This window comes from Juglans microcarpa x Juglans regia, chromosome 8D (assembly GCF_004785595.1).
Source record: "Juglans microcarpa x Juglans regia isolate MS1-56 chromosome 8D, Jm3101_v1.0, whole genome shotgun sequence".
NCBI lineage: Eukaryota > Viridiplantae > Streptophyta > Magnoliopsida > Fagales > Juglandaceae > Juglans > Juglans microcarpa x Juglans regia.
Window position 1 is genome coordinate 118,022 of NC_054608.1, and position 10,346 is coordinate 128,367.

Below are 10,346 nucleotides of genomic sequence, written 5' to 3' on the forward strand. Positions count from 1 at the left end.
GTGCAAAAATAGCGAATATAAAACTTTGTGCATAATTATATAATGTTGATCCGATTCTATTGTGTTTTGAATATGTTATGTACTCTGATATGAAATGATGTGATATTTGAACCTTACCACAGATGTAAAATTGTGGTCTCTGTTCAAATCGGTACCAACTTTTCTGTTTCCAGTACACCCACTTTGGAAGCCAAAGTAGTTTTATGTGTGGTATCTCCTGTGTGCACACTCGGGGTTCCGAAAATGAATAAAGGGAAGATTTCACATTTTGTTTCTGCTTGGTTGGTCGTCAAGGTTTGCACAACCCTACCATGAGGGTTAAACATGGAATTATGTTCTAATGTGATGTTTCAGTTGTGCTATGCCAAAAGAATTTTTAATAAGAATATTTTTTGAATTTTCGCTCTGATATTTTTGATAACATGTTCTAATTCTGTATTCTGAAAATAAAAATATTTTGTTATGCATTCTGAATTCTGTAAATGCTCATGTTTACATACTAGTATATGTTCTTTGCTTACTGAGTTGTTGATAACTCATCCTTATCTTCACAATATTTTTCAGATAATTTTGATGCCTCAACTGGAATTCAAAGTAGGAAGTGTTAGCAATATTTGATGATTGTAGAGGAATAAGTGCCAAAATGTATAAGTATTTATTGGAGAGTTTTATTTACTAGAGAAATTATTTTATATTATTTTGGTATTTTAAGTCATGGATATTTCTGAGTCATTGTGGAGATTATAATTTATTTCATTGAGGTATTTTTTTAGTGTCTCCAGTCTTGGTGGAGGAGCATATATTTTTAGTTTTGAATAAATGAATTTATATTTTATGAGGAATTTGAACTATATAAATATGTTATGAGAGATGGTTTTGATTTTGGGATCGGGGCGTACACTCTCTTTCTCTCTCTTCAATTCTCACACACAAAACTCCCTATCTCGTCTAATTTCCCCTCCCTTATATATCACACACACACACACACACACTCTTTCTCTCTCTAACCCTCTGTATATATATACGTATATTTTATTTTTATTGTTTCTCTTTCTCTCTCTCTCTCTCTAAACTGTACATATATATTGTCTCTCTCTCTCTCTGTGTAACCTCTACCCATAGCCACTGGTCCTTATTGTTTCATCACCATCAACAACAATATTAGGTAAATTCCTATCCTTCATAAATAGTAGATTTAATGAATTTTGTATATAAAATTTATTAATATTTGGTGTTGTGAATTGTTGAGAATATACTTAGTTGATTACGCTGTTAGATAAATTTAATATCAAGAGTCAGCGGTGAGTATTAGCTAGAATTAATCTATGTTTATGTCATTGTTATATTGTTGAGTGTAGACATTATTTACGTTGAATTTTTAAGGGGATACATGCCGTGTACCTACTGCTCGGCAGCGTATTTGCAACCTAGAAATTTGGAGTTTATCAATTTTGGAGGATAACCTTTTAGAACAAGTCTAAACTCATGCTATTAAGGATTGTGTAAAATTTTAGAGTTAAGTGAGATCATTTTTAGAGTTAAAGTTTATGGATTAAATGGCCTTGAAAAATGTTCCAAGTGATCGTTGGCAAAAGAATATTGTGACTATTTTGACTAGAAATCGAGGTAAGTAGCTCTTTAATGATTTTTAATAAAAGAACTATTGATTTTGTTTCAAATGGTGCATTTGGGTATTATATTTCAAACTTGTATAAACTTTAGATTTGTGCATATTCCTATGCTATTTTGGCACTGCTTGTGGGATTTGTGCAAATTTTGTAATGGTTGAAATGTTTGAAAAATAATATATGGCTTATTAAATTTGAAAGGTAAATGTGAGCATGCTATTTATTCTTGAGCCCGTGATATGAATGTTTTTGGGACATGTTTGACGTCCCTCAAGGCGTGATGTCTTTGTGGCATGATATCTTTATGATATATTGATGCCCTCGCAGCATGATATCTTCGTGGCATGATATCTTCGTAGTATATTGGTGATTTTCCTATTATCAAGAGGTTTTGAATATAATAAAATTTTATTGCTCACATTATTTTATTGAGAACTTATTCACTCTCTTATAGTCAAGAAAATTGCCAACTCCCACACCCCAATTAAATTGCTACTTACTGAGTACGTGACAACTCATCACTTTATTTCACATATTTTTCAGAGTTGTAGAAAATTCCTTCATTTGAAGTGATAGCTTTTGAGCCAAAGATTTCATAATGGACTTGGGTTAGTCACTTGAGGTTGGAAGTTTTGGAACTTGATGATTTTGTTGCTTGAAGATGGTTTTGGCTGTACAAAGAGTTTTATTTTAGTCATATTTTAGTTATTTTACAGTTTTGTTGGAGTGTCTGTATTATAATTATTTAGAATTTAATAGCTCTAGTTGAACTTGTGAATGAGTTTTTGAGGATCATTGAATTATAGTTATGAATAGTTTGGAGGTTTTGTAATTGATATAGATTTGTAAACATAAAGAAAGTTTTAAAAATATAGGCATAACTTCGTTCGTTTATAGTTTTGGGTTTGAGACGTTACAAAAGTGGTATCAGAGCTTAGATCTATGATTCTGTAGACACTTAAGAAATGAATAAGGATGGTGGTTATGGTTGTAGCATAAGTTAAAGACATCGTAGAATTTGGACTTAAGCTTCATTATATTTTGGTTTGGATGTCAATTGACAGTGGTAGTTTTGTTGCTTATAGTCTAAAGTTGATTTGAAGTTTATTGATTTTTGATAAATTTTGGTATAGTATTGTTTGTTGGACTTGTTATTGTGCTCTTATTTATATAACCAATTTTTGTGATAAAAAAGGTTAAATATGCCGCTAAGGTAAAAGAAGAAGTCTGTTGTTGAAATTTCAGCCCCAAAATATAATTTAGAGGAAGTTCTGTCTGTTGCAATTGTGACAGATGAAATTGATGAAGTGGCTGATAGAATATATTCTAGAATTGCACAAAGTACTAGGAAACATGAAAATCTGAGAGAGGGTTGTTCTTTTGGAGAATTTAAAAGACACAACCCTCCTACCTTCTTTGGGGAGCCAGATCCGATGGTAGCAAAAAAATAGTTATTGAGATTGGAGAAATTGTTAAGAGTGTTGAATTGCACTGACATATAGAATGTTCGATATATTACTTTCATCTTAGATGACGCTGCTAAGAGGTGGTGGGATAGTACATAATTGCTATTAAAAGAAGAACTTGGCGAAGGTACTTCCATTACTTGGGATAAATTCAAAAAAACTTTTAATAATAACTACTATCCTGAAGTGGTACAAAAGGAAAGTGAATTTGTAAACTTTGTTTAAGGGCCCATGACCATAAAGCAATATGCTGCTAAGTTTACCGAACTCTCCCGTTTTGCCCCTCACTTGATTCCGAGTGAAGGGAAAAGAATTCAAAAATTTCAAAAGGGTTTGAGTGATAGAATACGTCACCTCATATTGGTTTCAGATGTTAAAACACATATACTGAAACAGTTAGGAGAGCCATGGCATCAGAGAAAGACTTTAGGTCATTGAGAGATGCTTCCAATGTATACAAGTAGATATACTTACAACCTAATGCCCAAGCAGGAAAGGACCAAAGGCAAGGCTTTAAAAGGAGAAATTTTAACAGGGGTGATCAAAAGGGACATCCTTCACAACAAATGAGTGGAAGACCTTGTTCACAATGTGGAAAATATCATGGAGGGCAACCATGCACTAGTGGGGTCAATTTATGTTACACTTGTAAACAACTAGGTCATTTTGCTCGTAAATGTCCGAATAATAAACAACCACAACCAGTTCAAAAAAATAATAGTAATATGGAGAAACAAGTTCAAGGGAGAGTATATGCTATAACAACGCAAGATGCCCAGGTTACGGATGAGGTGGTCACAGGTATACTCAATTTATTTTCCGTAAATGCCAACATACTTTTTTATTCTGGATCGACTCATTCCTTTGTTTCCAGAATATTTGCTAAGAATAGTGATAAGGAACCAAAACTATTTGATTATGAGTGTGACGCCTCGACTCCCACGTACAAAAACAAGGGAATCGTGAAGTCAGGATGGTGACAACACGGTCACGCATCCAAACGAAATGTGCTCAAGTGTGTGTGCAACATGCAAAGGTGCACAATAAAAGTCACAGCGGATAATATAAATAAGTCAACTAAGTACCAGAAATTTAAATAGAGGTGTCCAAAATAATTTATCTTTAAAAGTTATACAGTCATCCCAAATATATTACAAAGGCAATATATAAATTGATAAAAACATAACTCACTAAACAGGAGCAATCCCAGATCACTCCACCAACGGAGCCAAGCTAAGGCTCGTCATCGTCATCTGCATCAAAATTTGCGATACCATAAAATGGTACCACAGGTAAGTATAAACCAAACAACTCTCGGGATAAAAATACATTAATGCAACCAACAATACGATAAAATACATTTAGTCATAAAATACCATTTTTCCCAGAAAAATGATTATTTCCAACACACGCCGAAAATCCCATTTTGGCCCGAAAATATAGTTTGTCATTTTTTCATAAAATGATTCACACAAACAACCCATTTATCGGACACTGTAGGTGGGAATCGCAGGCGGGAATCGCAGGCGGGACTCTACCACCGTCCCTGCTTACCACCATCCCTACAGCGTGCACCGTAGGCGGGAATCACAGGCGGGACACAACCACCATCCCTGCTTACCACCATCTCTATCGCATGCACCATAGGCGGGAATCGCAGGCGGGACTCTACCACCATCCCTGCTTACCACCATCCCTACAGTTCCTTTACACACAATGAATACTTAACAGAGCACTATAGGCGGGAATCGCAGGCGGGACTCTACCACCGTCCTTGCTTACCACCATCCCTACAGTCTCTTTTCCTTTTACTCACATGAGAATCCAATTCCAATAAACACATGAATATGTATGCAATCATGCAAAAACTCAGTTTTCTTTACAAACATGATCATGCGTGCAATATGCGATGTACATGAACAAGCCATAACCAACAACCAACAACCACAATTCGCAATGCAAACAAACACACAACAACTCCGTCCACAATCCATCCGACCCCCGAAACTCCTCGGACTCAGTCCGGCAAAACAAACCAATTCACAGATAATATGTGTTAGTGCAAAAATATATTTAAATCACGAAAGTTCTTTAAGGAAAATACTTACAGTGCACTATAACAATTTCCGAAGGATCACGAAGTTGAAAAAGGCGACGTTTGAGCAACACCACAGTGTAAAATACACTGTGGCCGTGGGTCACAAATACCAACTTTCAAACGGAGGCAAACGAAGACCCAAGATTGATAGGGTAGGGCCTAGGGAGGTCGGTGAAGCCAATGGTGGTGGTGGTTTGCCGTGAGTGGCGGCGGAATGGGCGGTAGAAGACCAAAATACCCAAATCGGAAATGTAGATGGTGGAGCTTCACCGGTGGCAGATCGGAGCTAGGGTTGGGTCCAATGGGTTGCCAAGAGGTTGGGGATGAAGTGGTGTGAAGATGGTGGCCGGAGGTGGAGCGACGGCGGCACTGGAACGAAAGTGACGCCGTGGCTTGAAGGGCTACTGGTGGTTAACGGCGGCGCGAATGGAGGTGAGGTTGGTGGGGTGAGGTCGCCGGCGGCAGGGGAACACAATGGGGTGGGCGGTGAAGGCCACCGCTGGCTCACGGCGGCGCTGGCGTGAAAGTGGCCCGCGGCTTTGAAGAGCTGGTGGTGGTTAACGGCGGCGAGGTAGGGGCTGGGATTTTGGGGTTGAGGTCGCCGGAGGGAGGGGGAGCTGGTCGGCCGGGCGGTGTCGACCACTGCCAGCGCACGGCGGCGGGCTGGGTGAAGGTGACGGACGGAAGAGAGAGGGAGAGGGCTGGTTCGCGCGCACGGGGAGGGGAGAAAATAAGGAAGAAAAAGAAAAGAAAGAAAAGAAAAGGAGAGGAAAGAAAAATGGAGGGAAAAGAAATGAGGTCCAATCCTCATAAATTGGGTCACAAAAATGATCCAACGGAGATGATTTTAAAACCATAAGTTCAATAAAATAATTCAAACGCAATGGTAAAGTCAAATTGAAATAATTAAATCCCACAGTAATTAATTTAAATATTAAAAGTAATTTAAATGCATAACAATAAATAAATATTTGGAAAGTACATAAAAATAATCTTCACCAAATTAAAATCATAGAAATAAACTTACTAAAAACCAATTTTAAAATAAGAGGATAAATTTTTGAACAATAAAAAATAATCATTCAGTAAAAATACACTAAAATACGGGATGTTACAATGAGTTAGTAGTTTCATCTCCTGCAAGCAGTACATTAATAACAAATCTTGTACTAAGATCATGCATGATTATTATTGAGGCTAGGGAATTGTTAACAGACTTGATAGTTTTAGATATGCATGATTTTGATGTTATTTTAGGAATGAATTGGCTGGTTGATATCTTGCTAATATTCATTATTTTGAAAAGGAAGTAGTGTTTAAACTTTTTGGAGAGTCTAAGTTTAGATTTAAAGGATTATCCACCAAGTCTCCACTAAGAATAATATCAGTTTTAAAGGCCAACCGGTTACTTAGGAATGGATGTTATGGGTTCTTGGCTAGCATAGTAGACATCCAAAAGGAAGTGTTGAAACTTGTGGATATACCTGTAGTTAGAGACTTCCTTGAAGTATTTCCTGAGGTTTACCTGGATTACCCTCTGATCGAGTGCTCAAACCCAAGGGCGAGCACCCCAGATGAATAAAGAAATTTTTAGACCCTAAGTGAGTCGAACTTTGTGGCGAGCTCAGATGGTCTCGCTCGAGGCGAGCGTCATGGAAGAGCATGGAGGTTCGGCTAGGGGCTAAGAGTGCTCACCTGGTGGAGTGGTGAGAAAAAGCATAGAGCAAGATGAAAAAATGAAACTTGGCTGAAAAAATCAAGATAGGCTAGGAAACGGAGCTTGAGCGAAAAATGGAGGTAGGACGGAAAATGTAGATATGTCGGAAAAATGACTTAGGATGGAAAAATGAAGGTATAATGAAAAAAAGAAGACAAGATCGCCACTCAGTGAAATTACCCATACTTCCATATTTCCATACATTTATTTGGTCTTGTAATTCAATCTTGTTTGTTGGGCACTTCTATCGTTTTGTATGGACATCTTTGTCTAGATCTCTTCTTGTTTTGTTTGTATTTTTTCTATAATCAGGAGTTTCTCCTTCTTCTCCCTCTCTCGTGCCTTCTCCCAATGATTACCATTCTTTGTGCACAGCCAAGCTCCGATTTGGAGCTATTATGTGACAGTACCTTCCATATCTCTCTCTCTCTCTCTCTCTCTCTCTCTCTCCACTCATACACACACATACAATGCCCTTCATAGTAAAGACCCACAACATTGTCGTTGTCATAATTGGTCTGCGCATCCTCAAGTTTCCTTGCCAAGCTACGTTAAAGAGATTTTTGAAAGTCCATAGATCATCGATTGAAGAGCCAGGTAAGTAAACTGAGACCCTCAACACTGTTGTTAGTCTGGTTTTTTCATACTAATGACACCACTATGAGTTTGTGTCTCTTTCATGATTGAGTGTGTTTTTGATTGTGGAGATTTTTTTATTTTCGATCATTATGAAGATTTCTGGTTGGATGATTTGATCTGGACAATGAGTGTTTCTATCTAGTTCAATTTGTTGTAGGGACATTTTAGTCTATTTGGATACCTAGCACATAAATTTTAGCCCAACCTTGAAACTATAGTAGGGGAACTCTGGTCGGATCAGTGTCTATAACAGTGATATTTTAGTCCATGATGGGATATGTAGAGGGGTAACTTGGGCCTAGTCATTACAGAATTCTTACAAAGTAGGGTCTACACTTGGTCTTTTATTAGAGATACATATTTATTAGCCACAAACTCCCATTTCCCATCCTATACTTGTTGGGTTATGAAATACATCAAATTTATGGATAATTCGTAGCTGCATATTGTTTTTTTCATAAGCGTTGTGCTCCGCATTGACTCATCTTTGGTAAGTATAATAAGAACTTTTCGTTTTTTAAAAAAATTGATATTTGCATATCATTGTTTTCAAATTATGACATATTAATAAATGAAAATTTTCTTTTCTATTGACTTTTTTTTTCCTCAAATTAAAAATAAAAAACTAATTCGATCAAACTTAATTATAAACTGTAATGCTCCAAGGATCAAACTACAAAGGAGAAGAGTGGGAGCTATGTGTACGTGGTTTTGCAATAGATGGCCTGACGCACCGATGGCCTCCTCTCACTCGATGACAGACACTTTTTAAATGTTAGATAAATACTTTGATTGACGAATTACTTTTTTATAAAAATAAATTTATAAATTGTTCTGACTTAATATGTTATATCAAATTGTAAAATAAATCTATTATATCACATGAAATTATATCAGTTAATGAGTTTAATTTTGTGAATTTGTTTATGATTGTAGCAATTCCCTTTTAAAAAACATAAGCAAACTAATTTTCACATGCATGTACTTTGCCACACTGAGCCACACTGTCATGTTAAAACAAAACACGATTTTATTTAAAATAATTATATATACAAGTTTAAAATGTACAAATTACGTATAAGTCTTTTATAAAAAAAAAAGATCTTACTAAGAAAAATTGTGAAAAATTCATTTTTTCTTGGTGTCACTCAATTTTTTTTAAAAAAAAACTTGTGTAAAAATTATACATCTGAGACTTCTTCCTAACCTTCCTCTTTTATTTAACACGGCTTCAACCATATAAATTGTTCATTTATTTTTCTTTGCACTCTCAGGAGATTTCTCCGCGTGTTGCCTGAATACTTGTATGTGACGATGTTGAAATGACTAATGAAAAATAGAGAAATGATATTTATAGTTATGGAATATATATTGTATAATTTTTTTTAAAAAAATAAATAAATACGATATTTATATAAAAATAAAATTAATTTTTTAATAATAAATTTTATTCTTTTTCAATTCTTAGCATTTAAATGATATAAATAGCGTGCTTTAAGAATCAAATAACTCTTGACTAATAGGTGTTGTTTTTTGCAATTTCTTCTAAGCCGGAATGAGCTTATTTTGTTTTTCCTTTTCTTTTTACTTTTTTGAAAAAATGGACGTGGGTGCCACGTAGTGGTGTGGTCAGCTCTCAGGGTGATAAAACCTGGGCTGTTGAAGAATTTAAAAAAATAATGATATATATAAATTTTAAATATATAAATTTTGTACAGATTTTTTTTTATAAAAACATAGACCCACGAAAAAGGTGAAAACTCATTACTTTTATTGGGATTATTTTTTTTTAAATCAAATCTTCACAAAATTTATATATTTAGGATCCCTAGCATTTCTTATTAAAAACAGAAAGGAATAAAAGGTAAAACTTTATCTTCATCTTTATAAGCATCTCGCAAGAGTTCTTTATATAAAAAAATAAAAAAGAGTTAGCCATTATATATATGAGATAATAAAAATTAAAAATTAAATAAAATATTATTAAGATATAATTTTTTAATATAATATTTATTTTAAGATTTAAAAAAATTAAATTATTTATTATATTTTATGTGTGAATTTAAAAAAATTATAATAATTAAATGAAATGAGATGAGATAATTTGTGAAAACAAATGAGACATAATAATTATCTTTTAAGAGATGCATGAGAACAAAATAAGATAAGAAAATCTATAAATAGTAATAAAATGATTTGTAAATAGTAATAAAATAATTTGAATTATAATATTTTATAGAGTTTTGAAAAATAAGAGAAAACAATTGAATAAAACTATTATAAATTTAAAATATTATTAGAATATAATTTTTTAATATTATATATTTTTAGAATTTAAAAAAGTTGAATTATTTTTTATATTTTATTTGAAAGTTTGAAAAAATTATAATGATTAGTTTGAAAGTATTTGTATTTGAATGATATTTGAGAAAGAAATGAGATGACATGAAAAATATTACCAAACATTCTCTAGAGCGGTTTGGATAGTGAGTTGAGTTGAGATGAAATGAGATGAGAGTTAAATAAAATATTATTATGATATAATTTTTATTTTAACATTTGAAAAAATTGAATATTTTATTATATTTTTGTTAAAAATAAAAAAAAATTATAATAATTAGGTAAGATGAATTAAAATGAATTGAGTTTATTTTAATTTGAGTTGACATCAACTTGAATCCAAAATAGAAACTGCTAGCGGCTGCTTAGAGGCTACTGCTGGCGTGCCCTTTAGTATATTTAAAATTTTTCTTTTTCTTTTTTACTATTTTCTTTTCAATATTTGTTTAACATACTTA